Here is a 12,913-nt window from a genome sequence, read left to right on the forward strand (position 1 = left end):
ATATATTATTGATTTTAGAGAGGAAGGGGGAGGAAGAGAGAGAGAAACATCAATGATGAGAGAGAATCATTGATTGGCTGCCTCCTGCACACCCCCTACTGGGGATCACGTCCAAAACCTGGGCATGTGCCCTTAACCGGAATCGAACCTGGGACCCTTCAGTCCACAAGCTGACACTCTATCCACTGAGCCAAAGTGGCTAGGGCAATGGGTAAATTTAGTTTTGTGAGAAACTGCCAGACTTTCTTGCATAATGCTTGTGGTGGTTTGTGTCCCCGCCAGGAGTGGAGGAGAGTTCCAGTGGCTCTGCACCCTCACCAGCATTTGGTGGTGTCAGTGTTTTGGATTTTGGCCATTCTGGTAAGTGTGCAGTAGTATCTCATTGTTGATTTAATTTACGATTTCTCTTATGCGATGTGATGTTTAGAGTATTCTTACATGCTTATTTCCCACATGTATATCTTCTTTGGTGAGATATCTATTCAGGCACCTTTTGCCCATTTTTAAATTGGGTTGTTTTCTTATTGTGGAATTTTTAAAGGTTGTGTCTATTGTACACAAGTAACTCTTCAGATGAATATTTTGCAAATACTTCCTCCAAGTATATGTATGCCTTGTCTTTCATTCACTTGACAATATCTTTCAGAAAACAGAAGTTTTTCTTAGTAAAATCCAACTTATTTTTTTTATATTTTCAGTGTTGCATCTAAAAACTCCCAAACTGAAGATCATCTAGAAGTTCTCTTATGTTATCTTCTAGAAATTATATAGTTTTGCATTTTTCACTTTGGATTATGACCCCTTTTGAGTTATGTTTTGTGAAAGATGCAGGGTCTGTGTTTGGATTCATATTTTTGCATATGAGCGTGCCATTGTTCCAGCTATTTATTGAAAGACTATCCTATTTCTATTAAATTGCCTTTGTTTGTTTTTCCTAAAGATCAGTTGGCTACATTTGAGTGGGTCTGGGGTTTCTTTCTGTATTTAAAAAGTAAAACTTACTAGATTTTAAAAAATGAAATACAAGGAAAACACAAGTGATTTATAAAAGAGAAGGCTTCCATTTGGTAGACGATTGAATGAAGTTTGTTTTGCTCCCTTGCTTCAGAAATCTCTCCAAAGCAGCAGTGATAATGGCAGATGCAAACACAGGTTATAACTTTGATGACAGTGGAAGATTTTTCTTTCTACTTTAAATCATAGTATCTAAGAAAAGGATTGCCAGGTGCAGTGCTGGTTAAATGAGGATGCCAGGAGACACCTAGATTTTTTATGTGGGGCTGTGAATCTCTAAACAGCTGGAATTCCCCCGAGTTTGCACAACCTCCTAGGAACAATGCATTCTTCAGAAGGAGAAGAATGGGTAATTGGGCTAGTGGCAGAAATTTTGCTGATAGCTGTTTTATACCACAAAGAAGTACACACACACACACACACACACACACACACACACACACACACACACACACACACACACACACACACACACACACACACACACACACACACACACACACACACACACACACACACACACACACACACACACACACACACACACACACACACACACACACACACACACACACACACTCCTGTGCCATACCCTGTATAAACCAGAAAGAATTTCTCCTATTTTGGAATGCTGGCCTCCCATGTATGAACTTCTTTAACGGTAGAGGGTACACTTACTTCGTTCAAAGATGACTAATTTTTTTTTGAGATATGGCAAAAAGTCAGAAAAGGAACTTCTTAGAGAAAGCAGCAGCCAAAGAATAGTAATAAAAATATTGCCTGAAACATAAGAAAATTGTGATCAAACATAGGTATGCATTTTAAAATTTTAATAAAACTCTTGCCTTTTTATATCAAAGTGGATCAAAGCTGAAACGTGAAGACTCAGATAACTTGCCAGTTTCACAATTTTGATCTAAAGAGCAGCAAGGAAATGGAAGTACTAGGAGCCACTGAAGATGCAAGTACCTCCCAGCTCCTTCATAGCTTAGGTGCAGTTATCATGAGGTGAATATGATTTAAGAAGGGTCATGATCCAAGCCATCCCTCTCCAGTTCCTCCTCCACCTGCCCACCTTGGCATTGGCCTTTCCTTCCCCTAACACAAGAAGTGAGAAAAAATGATACTCCTCTAGGTTGGCTGGGCACCTGTGTGCCAGCATGACCAGGACCACCTGGAAATGGCTGCTCTGGGGACCTGGCCTAAGCTCCTGTCCGTTTCTCAGTTGAGGTTTGTTGAATGTTGCAGAAAGCCTGGCTGTGAAGACGTTGGTCAGATGAACGGCTGTGCCTGGGAGTCACAAGTCACAAAACTACTCGCCTGGGGAGAGCAGACACAGTATTAGGGCCTCGGAGAATGGGAGTAAGTACTTTTAGTCCACTTGGGAGGGAGGATGTCAAGAACACCAATGTTTTCCTGGGAAGGCAATACCTTTTAATCCAGTAATTCCAAGTCTGAGGATTAGACTCCATGAGAAATCATCTGTGTGACACCGGCACATTAACTTCTGAGAGCTGCTTTCCCTCTCGGTGGTGTGCGTGGAATGATGTTGGCACCGCCAGGGGTTAGCAGTGTTAATGTTGGGAAAGTCCTTGGGTACAGTGCCTTACAGCATCCGGACTGGGTTGCGCAGTTCCACGGGGCACCGTTCCCAGCATGGGTAGCGCTGGAAGCTGTGGAACGTGGAGGCCCTAGGCAGCCAATTAGGACAACAACTGTTGGCATTACTGGCTTCTCCTTTAGACACAGGACAGGAAATACACTCTTTGCTCTTTCTGTTTCATTATTGTTGCTTTATAGCCTCTATATAGGCGGCAGGGTTCATTTTAAAAGAGCCTACGCTGATAAAAGAGGTTCCCTGGTCACAGTCCCCATTTTTCTTAACTAATTTGGGAAAGTGAATGAATTAAGGGACTTGGATCCCCAGTTTCCTCACTGGTCAAATGAGAGTGTTAGACCAGATAATCTAATACTCTTTCATGAATTCTCTGATGTACAGCCTTTTATCCCACCTAGTACAGCTGCCCACAGGAATCTTGTTCTCAAAATGGCAATGAAATGCATTGAACGTGAACTCCCAGAGGATAGGGGAAATGGGTCAGACTTCTACAAATACGTGGCATGTAGGAGCTGGCAAGAAAAGGAAGCTGTCAGACTATCCCCCCTCTTCCTTGATAAAGTACCAGTTCAATCTGCTTAATAATTACTGCAACTGTTTCACAGAGAAAAGGTCGGTAGTGAGAGCTCAGGGAGCAAGCAGGTTATGGGAAGGTATTAAAAACTGTGCTTATAATTAAAGCAGACCCTCCTCATCCTCTTTTTCATCCTCCTTCTCGCCTTCCTCCTCCTCTTTGTAATTTGAAGGAGTTGAACAGTTGGCTCAGAGACCTCAGGAGGGGCTGGAGCCGTGTCCAGTGGGAGCACACCTCTGTCCCCATCTCCCCGCAGTTGCCCACGGTCATTAATGCAGAATGAGGACACACATAAGCCCCTTGAGAAGGAAAACCATCACATCCACTCCCACTTTCCTAACAGGTTTTCTAAATCTTCAATAAGTTTTTTGTTAGCTGGGAATGAATGTCTGAATTTAGGCTTCAAAATGTTCCTCCCCCCCACCCCCCAATCTGTATAATTACTGTTGTTTTCCTGAAGCCTTTCAAAATACTATAATTAACAGATTGGCAGATAACCCATATAACTGCAGTTAAGGCAAATATAGTATGCAGCTGTCTTTGCATTAAGTGATTAAATCAAATAGCATAGTTTTGAAGTGCATTTATAAAGCATAAATTTACCTCCTGGCAAAACTGTCTTAAGTAACACACCCTACACCATCTGTTCACTCAGTATTAATACCATATTTCCCAGGACTATAGCTACGGAGAGCAGAGCTACCAGCTGTGCAGAACCAAGAGGTGCTGAGGGATCCTTTCGAATACTCAGCAAGTTTTGGATCCTCTTAAGAATGCTTGCAGTGATGGTGCATCTGAAATCGACATGCATGTAGACACACATGCATGCACATACACCCATGTACATGCACACACATGCACATGTAGGCCCATGCACACACACACACACACACACACACACACCCCACCTCAGGATACAGATGACTGTATACTCCCTTTCCATGACCAAGTCAATACACTGGTATGAATTTAAATGCATTTATCCAAGCACTTATTCCTGCACTCAGTTATTCATTCAGCAGTGATTTATTCAACGCCTCTCTTGGTCTGACTAGGTAGTAAGTGGTAGGGATTACAAAGGTGAATGGTGGTGGCCCTGCTTTCATGGAGCTCACAGTCTAGCACAGACATCTCAGTAATAGACTAACTACAATAAGTTGTGGTGGTTTTGAGACAGGATAGAAACCCAAGCAAACCTAACCTCATGTATAAAATCAACACACATATTTTGCAATTCAAGAACATGGACAATAAAAAGGTTCAGTCTTCAGAAATATTTCCAGAACTTGCCGTGAGCAGCGGTTGGCTCAGTGATCAACACAGAAAAAGACATTAACAATCTGGGAAGGAAAACCGAAGCTAGCTGGGAAAGGGAATGCTAAATTGGATGATTCAGACGACTGCACAGGGTGTTAGAGATTCTGAACCAGTGCTGAGAAGTGGGAGTCCTAAGCTGGTTCGCGAGGTCGTCAGTGGTCAGCAGCCCTGGCTGCACACTCCCCAGGGCCAGGTCCCACCCTGTATAAATTAGATTAGGAAATCTGGGGAGGGGGCTTGGAACTGTCTCTCTTATTTCTACATTCCTGAAGTCATTTGAATGAGCCTTGTGCGTGCAAGGTCGGAGCTTACGAAGTCATAATTTGCAGTTAGGAGGGAGTGTGCAGGTCACCGAGGCCAGGGTCCTCGTGTCATAAATGAAAACATGGAGGTGCAGAGACAGGAAGTGGATTTCCACAGGAAGTGGTCTCACAGCTAACTCAAGGCAGATAGGGAACCAGTTTTCCAGTTTCAAAACTGGGGGTCTTTTTATTTCATGTCACTTTCCCGGTTTTCAGCATATAGTGAACATCAAAGCCAGCCCCAAAACGTTCATTTTCTCATCAAAGTTTTCAAAATGAGAGTACTTTTGGGGATGAAAGCAAAGAGCAAGTATACAAATTAATCAGGTGGAAATAAAAAATCAGATGTTATTTTGTGAAGGAAAGTGGGAGTAGGCAAATATTGTGGTCTACCTAAAACACCATGAATGCGAGCATCTAAGCTCATCTTTTCTTGCCGTTATTATATGCTAGTTCTTCAGCAGCATCACTTACTTGACCTTCTGGGGGACTGTTGCACAAAATCTTTTCTCCCCAAGAATCCATTTCTCTTAAGGAAACTGTAATGCCTTCTCATTAGATAGCCCCAGAGCATTCTGTTCTTGCGGTTTCATCTAAAAAGATACAGACTTGCCTGGCCAGTGTGACTCAGTGGTTGAGTGTTGACCTAATGAACTAGGAGTTCACGGTTGGAATCCTGGTCAGGCAGGGCACATGACCAGGTTGCAGGCTTGATCCCCAGTGTGGGGTGTGCAGGAGGCAGACAATCAATGATTCTCATCATTAACGTTTCTATCTCCCTCTCCCTCTCCCTCTCTGAAGTAAATATGTAAATACATATATATGTGTGTGTGTGTATATATATACTTTCCCCTGATTAAGTCTGAGTGACACAGCTGCCAGGCTGGCCTGCAGGTTGCAGGCTGCCAAAGAGATCTTCTGAGTTTTGTTTTACATCAACATTTATTACTGTATCAGCAGCTACATTTGATGTGCGTGTAATTTATTAGCACTCTTTATCTGGAGGTAGATCCAGATTCCATACTTCTTATGAATCACATACCCTCCGGGCATCTTTTTAATCTAACTTTTGTTAACTGTCACTTGTAAAGAACATTTCGCCTTGCCAATTCATAAAGAAAACGAGTATCTGGCCTACCCCAATATTTTTCATTTTATTAGTCAATGGGAGTTGGCTTTAAACTCCCCAGCTTATAATTTATAACCGGAACAGGCAATTAAATCATTTTAGGATGTGTTCAAGCACAGCTCAAAGTTTTAACGACGCAGTTCCCTTCTCTCAGAGCCCCTCCCGTCGAAAAGGCTCTCACGTTTTAACAAAGCAACAATCCTCCTTTTCTGTTTTTCCTTGGGGTCACATGTGCATTGAAACACTTTATGAGAACAGTCATGTGGGAAGTGCAGTGAATCTCCAGGAAGGAAAAAACAAAACAAAACAAAACGGGAATCCCTTGAGGTCATATAAAAATTAAGTGAAAGGATGGCACAATTATTTTGACAGCAGGTGGGATCTCTAAGCTGTTAATTAAGAGACTAACCATGAAGAACATGAAGACTCAAGTTTCCAGAGGTTTGCTGATTCTCTGCTGGTATTTTGAAGAGATTTGATTGTACGGTACTATTTTTAAATCTCATTTTACAGCTTTAAAAAACGACAGAGGAAGCACCTGAACACCATGGTCATCCCTGAGGGGACAGGGGTAAAAACCACTGTGTGCAAGGTTTCCATTGTACATCATTCAGAGCTGTGTACCCTGTGGACAAAAGACTGCTCATTGTGAGAATTAGGTGATAAAATTAAACATGCCCATGCTAGGCCAGCTACTACATCAGGCGATTTGCTGCCCTAGGCAGCAGGCTGATGGGATACATAGTTGGATGGACAGACTTAAGAATTAAGAGATGGGCAGGCAATATTAGTACTCAGGTAAACACATACAACCCAGTATTAGCTAGCTAGGCCATCTCCATGCCAAATAGGAAAGAGCGAGAAGAACCAAGAGAATTGCAAAAATGGTGGATGGGTTACACCCTCACTAATGACCATGAAAGTAGCGCAAGCAGCACTCTGAGTCCTTTCTGGCAGGGACTTTGTCTACCCGCAGCATCTATCCCAATACTTGTCATTCAGTAGTGGGAGTTCAATAATGTTGGAAAAATAGAGGTGGAAGAAAAGGAATAAAGGAGGACTCTTAGATGCAAAAGCTATCAAATTCCATATCGGTGAACAAGAATGGGATTTTCCATTAGAGTTGAAAAAAATCTTAATATAGCAGAAGGAATACAACTAAATTAGAAATAAGTACATAGATATTACTCTAGAAAGCCTGGAAGAGGCCTTCATGAAGGGAAGGCAAATTAGAGACAAGGCTGAGGTGTGGGTGGAATGTGCAGGGCTGTGTGGTCCATGACAAACCTGTGGGGCCCAGTTTCTTATATAAAATGGAGAGTTAAACTAATGCTCCCCTTAGATCCTTTCCAAGTTCTGAGGTGCGTTTTTCAATGCCTGTGCTCCATTCTTATCTGATTCCCTGGAAATAAACATGATGATTTTCTCTGCAGGGGAAGGGAGGCAGAGAGCAGAAATGTTGGTCATTGTATTGTTTTCCAGCTACGTTGTGATTTGAAACATTTTTCTTATTTCCCAATGTGATTTTTTGTTATAAGAAACTCTAACATGCTAAGTCTCTGCAGGATTTCTTAAAAGTAACACCTGGAAAAATGGATTTGAGACAAAAATTGCTTTTAAAAAAGTCTCCAAAAACACAGCTATATGTTATGTTTTTGCGACTACATGTGTCAGGTGCCAAAACCTTTGTATTCTTTCTTTTTGAATGATAATCATTTAGTAATATTTAGTACAAGAGGCCCAGTGCACAAATTTGTGCTCCAGTGAGGTCCCTGGCCTGCAGGATCAGGCCGAAACTGGCTCTCCGACATCCCCCGAGGAGTCCTGGATTTTGAAAGGGCACAGACCAGGCCGAGGGACCCCACTGGTGCACGATCTGGGCTGGGAACGGACATGGGAGGTTGGCCAGCCTGGGAGGGACCGCAGGAGGGCTCTAGGGCACGTCCAGCCCTTCTCGCTCAGTCCAGGTGATGGGCTGGACTCCAGCAGTAAACTAACCTATTGGTCGGAGCGTTTTTCCCCTGGTGGTCAGTGCACGTCATAGCAAGCGGTTGAGAGGCCTTAGCAAATCATTAGCATATTATGCTTTGATTGGTTGAACGGACGACTGGACGACCAGACACGTAGCATTTAGGCTTTTATTATATAGGATGAGGCTGTATGATAGAGCCTTACTCATTGTCTTACGCTTTCAAGTCAGGAATTTTCATCTCCTCTGTCAAGAATCTGGTGAGGTCCATTCTTCATCCCTAGACTGGGCCGTCTGCACTTTCCAAATGCAATTCAGACATTCATGCAGCCATAGATGTCCTCCTACATGTTCACACTGATGCACTCACAGAGTGCAGAGTGGGGAATACCTGTGCCCACAGTACTTGTTTCTACTCTGCAGAGGGCTGGCAACAGAATGTCCCTGTTAGAAAATGACAATTACACATTGATTTTTCAGAGAGGAAATGACAAATAAGGGAGACACACAAAAAGTCAACAAAAGGCATGGTAAAGCAAAACACGGCAGGTTTATCCCAATGGAGAAATGCTTGGGAGAGAAAGAGAACTTCAGTGGCATCTGCTCACCCAACACTGGGAGGGGCTCAAAGTCAGAGTAAGGGCTGAGGTTAAAGGACTCACTAGAGGGTCACCAGGCGAAGGCTGAAATGGGGTGGGGCCGCCTTGGAGTCGGTCCTCAGCAGGTCAGCATTATGGGGCAGTGACGTTAACTTGCAGAAATAATAAAAATGGAACACTCTATCTTGGTTAAGAGAATCAAGCGATAGGCTTGCAAGACTGTGTCCCATGGATTATTGAGCTTAGAGCTGGCTAGATGCACTCAGAAAATAAATGGGATCTTCTGAATAAAGACATTTCAGGTCCTGTAAAGCTCCTATTGATTCTGTTAGTATTTTTAAAAATAACTACTATTTATCAAGTGATGAGGGATTTTTACCTCTGCTTTCCAGGTAAAGAAACGGGGAAAAAAAATAAGTAAATTACATTTCCGAAATTATGCAGCTGGTATGTTACAAGGTAAGAGTTTGAAATCATGATATTAATGTGATTCTTTTATGTTTTTTCTTATCCTCACTGGAGGTTGTGTGTGCGTGGTTTTTGTTTGTTTGTTTGTTTTTAAATATATTTTATTGATTTTTTTTACAGAAAGGAAAGGAGAGGGATAGAGAGTTAGAAACATCAATGAGAGAGAAGCATCGATCAGCTGCCTCCTGCACACCCCCCACTGGGAATGTGCCTGCAACCAAGGTACATGCCCTTGACCGGAATCGAACCTGGGACCCTTCAGTCCCCAGGCCGATGCTCTATCCAGTGAGCCAAACCGGCTAGGGCGTGTGTGTGCGTGTTTTTAAGTGATGTTTTAGAGAGAGAATGGAGAGAGAGAAACACTGATGTGAGAGAGAAACATCAATCAGTTGCCTCCCATACGCACCCCAACTAGGGATCGGACCTGCAACCTAGGTATGTGACCAGGAATGGAACCCCAAATTTTTGGTGTACTGGACGATGCTCCAACCAACTGAGCCACCTGGCCAGGGCTGATTCTTTTAATTATTTGGTTTTTAAATGTAGTGTGCATTTTTATTTCCTTGGATTTTCCCCAATATTATTTAAAACCCATGACAATGTTAGAACCACAGTTGTAATAAGAAGATCCCATTGGTTTTGCCTAAAGCAGAACCTAATAAAAGGTTGAGAAGTTGAAATTTTTCACTTTGAGGAGGTGATTGTGATGTTGACAGCCGTTGAAACCAAAATCTGTTCCTCTCCAAGGGATTTTAAGACAGTAGGACTGATAGATGGACAATTTCTTAAACTATATTATTAGTAAACAATTTGAAACTTATAGAAAAGTTGCAAGGATGGTAAAGGCTCCCCGATACCCTTCACCCAGCTTTACTTAGTGTTTATCATTTATCCAATTTGCTGTTTCCAACCCTAACCCTAACTCTAACCCAAAACTAACCCGAGTGCCAACCCTAACCCAACCCTAACCCTAACCACAACCCCAACCCTAACCTAACCCTAAACCCAACCCAACCCAACCCAACCCTAACCCTAACCCTAATCCTAACCCTAACCCTATCTCTATGAACATTATTCTTTGTTCCAAACTTTTGAAATGCGGTTGCATCCATCATGACCCTTTGCTTCTAAATTCTTCAGTGTGGATTTCCTAAGAAAAAGGATAGTCCACTACAGTTATTAACTTGTGTAACTTTAACATGGACACTCTTAACTGATCTCTATCTCAATTTTGTCCCTTAACCCACCCGGAAATTCCCGTACAGCATGTTTTTCCTCCAGTGCAGGATCCATCAAGAATAACCTATGGTGCTACTTATTGTGCTCCTTTAGTGTACTTTACATTGTGTCTTTTTAGTCTCCTGATGTCTGTCTTTTAGGATGTTGACGTTTTTGAATAATGCAGTCAATGAACCATTGTTAGAGCTTCTTCTTCTCACCTGGAAATAGTTTTCCTAAAGTTCATTTTTGCTTAAACTTCGAAGGATATTTTTAGTGATGGGAGTCCTTTGGTCTTTGAAATCAATCAGGGAGCCCACTGGTGTGGCTCAGTGGTTGAGGTCAACCTATGAACCAGGAGGTCATAGTAGTTTTACTTGTCAGGGTACCTGCCTGGGTTGTGGGCTCGATCCCCAGTGTGGGGCATGCAGGAGGCAACAATCAATGATTTTCTCTCATCATTGACATTTCTATCTCTTTCTCCCTCTCCCTTCCTCTCTCTGAAATCAATTTTTTAAAAACATATTTTTTTAAAAATGATCAGTCAGGGATACAGTTGGGCCACACATGATCATGCCAGAGATAGGATGAATGAAGGGCATGCTCTGAATAGAAATGTGTTTACTCTGGAGCAAGAGTCGGTCGGGTTGGTCAGTCCTTCGTGGGCAGGCAGCTCTGCAAATGGTATTGAAATAGAAGAAAACTGAAAAAGAGGAGCTGGCATCTCCTGAAACTTCATCCCAGGATGGAAAAGGTTTGGGAATCTTGGGCAAGGTGTGACTCGTTAGCATTAACAAAGGAATTGTAAAAAAAAATCAAATAGGGAAATGATAAAGTGCTTAAGTTTTCCACTTAAGATCTTAAGAATTAAGACCATAAGTAGTATGGATCCTTAAACATCTAGCTAGCATGGGTAGATGAAACAGATACACCATGTTATAAATGGCCCCATCAGCTATGTTTTAACAGCTTTATGGAGGTGTAACTGATACCCCAAAACTTCACATATTTAATGGATACAATTTGATAGGTTTGAACATATGCATACACTTGTGAAACCATAAACACAATCAAGGTAATAAACATATTCATCACCTGCAGGGCAGGGCTGAGTCTCTGAAAACCTCTGATCAGATACTCTCTCATCTGTGCTCAAGGATGGAGCAGAGATGTTCCTAATGATCTGAGAATCTGTGCCTTCAGCAAGGGACTGCTGGTGGGAATATCAACTGAAGACCTCCTGCAGGAAACCTTTGTAATGAGTTTTCAGAGAAAAAACAATGGGAAATTATTTTTTATCCATGTTAAAAATGAGTAACAGGGATGAAAAACTGATCTTAATTGGTTTAATCCAGAAAAGCATATTATTCATGAATGGTGAATGAATGCAGCTTGCCTAGAGAGAGCAGTGAGAATTAAGTCCTAGACTCTCATTCTTTCCTTGTCTTTCAGCATCAATCCAGAGCCAGGAAGAGGATCAAAGGTAGAACATTGACAGGTAAGTTTCTGCCCATCCAACTCTGAGCTTTCCAAGGATTAACTTTAAACTTTCCTCTCCAGGTCCTCAGTCTCTGAGACGTCAGTGTCTGGGGAGAGACCTTCTCAGAAACAGCCTTTAGTAGGGAGGTCCAAGCAAGGACGTTAAGAACCTGGAAGGTGCTCAGATTCCCTGCTCTGACCACAGGAATGAGAGAATGATGGAGCTGGGCGATGGGGCTTCCCACGTGGTGATGGTGTGAGATGCAGTGAGCATTAGTCAGGGTGATCAGGCAAACAGCACCCATAGGAGGTGTGCACATAGAGAGATGTATTTAAAGAACTGGCTCACTTGATTATGAAGACTGCAAGTGTGGAATCTGCGGGTGGGTGAGTGAGCTAGAAACCCAAGAAAGAGCTGATGTGGTTCAAGGCCGAAGGCCATCTGTTAAAAAATTTCTCCTTGCTTGGGGGAGGTCATTCTTCTGTTTAAGTCCTTTAAGGGACTGAATGAAGGTCACCAGCATTATGCATGGCCATATTCTTGACTCAAATGCACTGATTTAAATGTTAATCTAATTCAAAAGTGCCTTCACTTAAAAAAATCCACTCTGTATGGGTGTTGACAACTGCACAGTCATATATCTTAATTTTTTTCTATAGCTATTTTGTTTTGCCCTAACAAATTTCAGTTTCCACTTAATGTGCTATTTGTGACAAATCTTTCTTTTTTTCCTTTATTGCTCCAATCATATTACTAACTTTGTTATCTCGGCTCATGCCTTTATTTGAAAATATAAAATTTTCCATGCTTATGTTTCTGGACTAGAAAAATAAGTTTATAATATCATTATTCTGAAAGCATTAATGTTAATTTAATCATCAATTAAGCTTATATAGATATGATAAGCTGTCGTGTTTTCATAAGAAATTCAAATGAACACATTACAGTGCTGCATTGGTGAATAGAAGAAAAAGAAAGCATTTGAACTGAATCCATTGGCATTGACTAAATCAACAGTTATAAATGGCACTAGAAAAGATGGGCCAGCACCTCACACATAGTACAATACATTACAAGATGCAACCGTTACAGCAAAGTGGAAAATGAACATTGTATTGAATTAAAAAATAGTTCGCAATGTCTATCAATGGACATTTAGGTTGCTTTCAGGGATAATGTGAATAATGCTGCAATGAGCATGAGAGATCAGTTTTCCCTCTGAGAT

The 12,913-nt window shown here is 41.9% G+C and overlaps 1 long non-coding RNA gene across 1 annotated transcript in view; it reads left to right on the forward strand.

Annotated features, from left to right (window-relative positions):
* Nucleotides 1–12,913, forward strand: part of LOC106727948 — a 27,426-nt gene that overhangs the window by 2,673 nt on the left and 11,840 nt on the right. The window contains exons 2-4 of the long non-coding RNA XR_001364184.1: nucleotides 2,263–2,376; nucleotides 8,915–8,981; nucleotides 11,661–11,706. This is a non-coding gene — a long non-coding RNA (uncharacterized LOC106727948). The remainder of the gene's footprint in view (nucleotides 1–2,262; nucleotides 2,377–8,914; nucleotides 8,982–11,660; nucleotides 11,707–12,913) is intronic.

This window comes from Myotis brandtii, unplaced genomic scaffold, assembly GCF_000412655.1.
Source record: "Myotis brandtii unplaced genomic scaffold, ASM41265v1 scaffold5045, whole genome shotgun sequence".
NCBI lineage: Eukaryota > Metazoa > Chordata > Mammalia > Chiroptera > Vespertilionidae > Myotis > Myotis brandtii.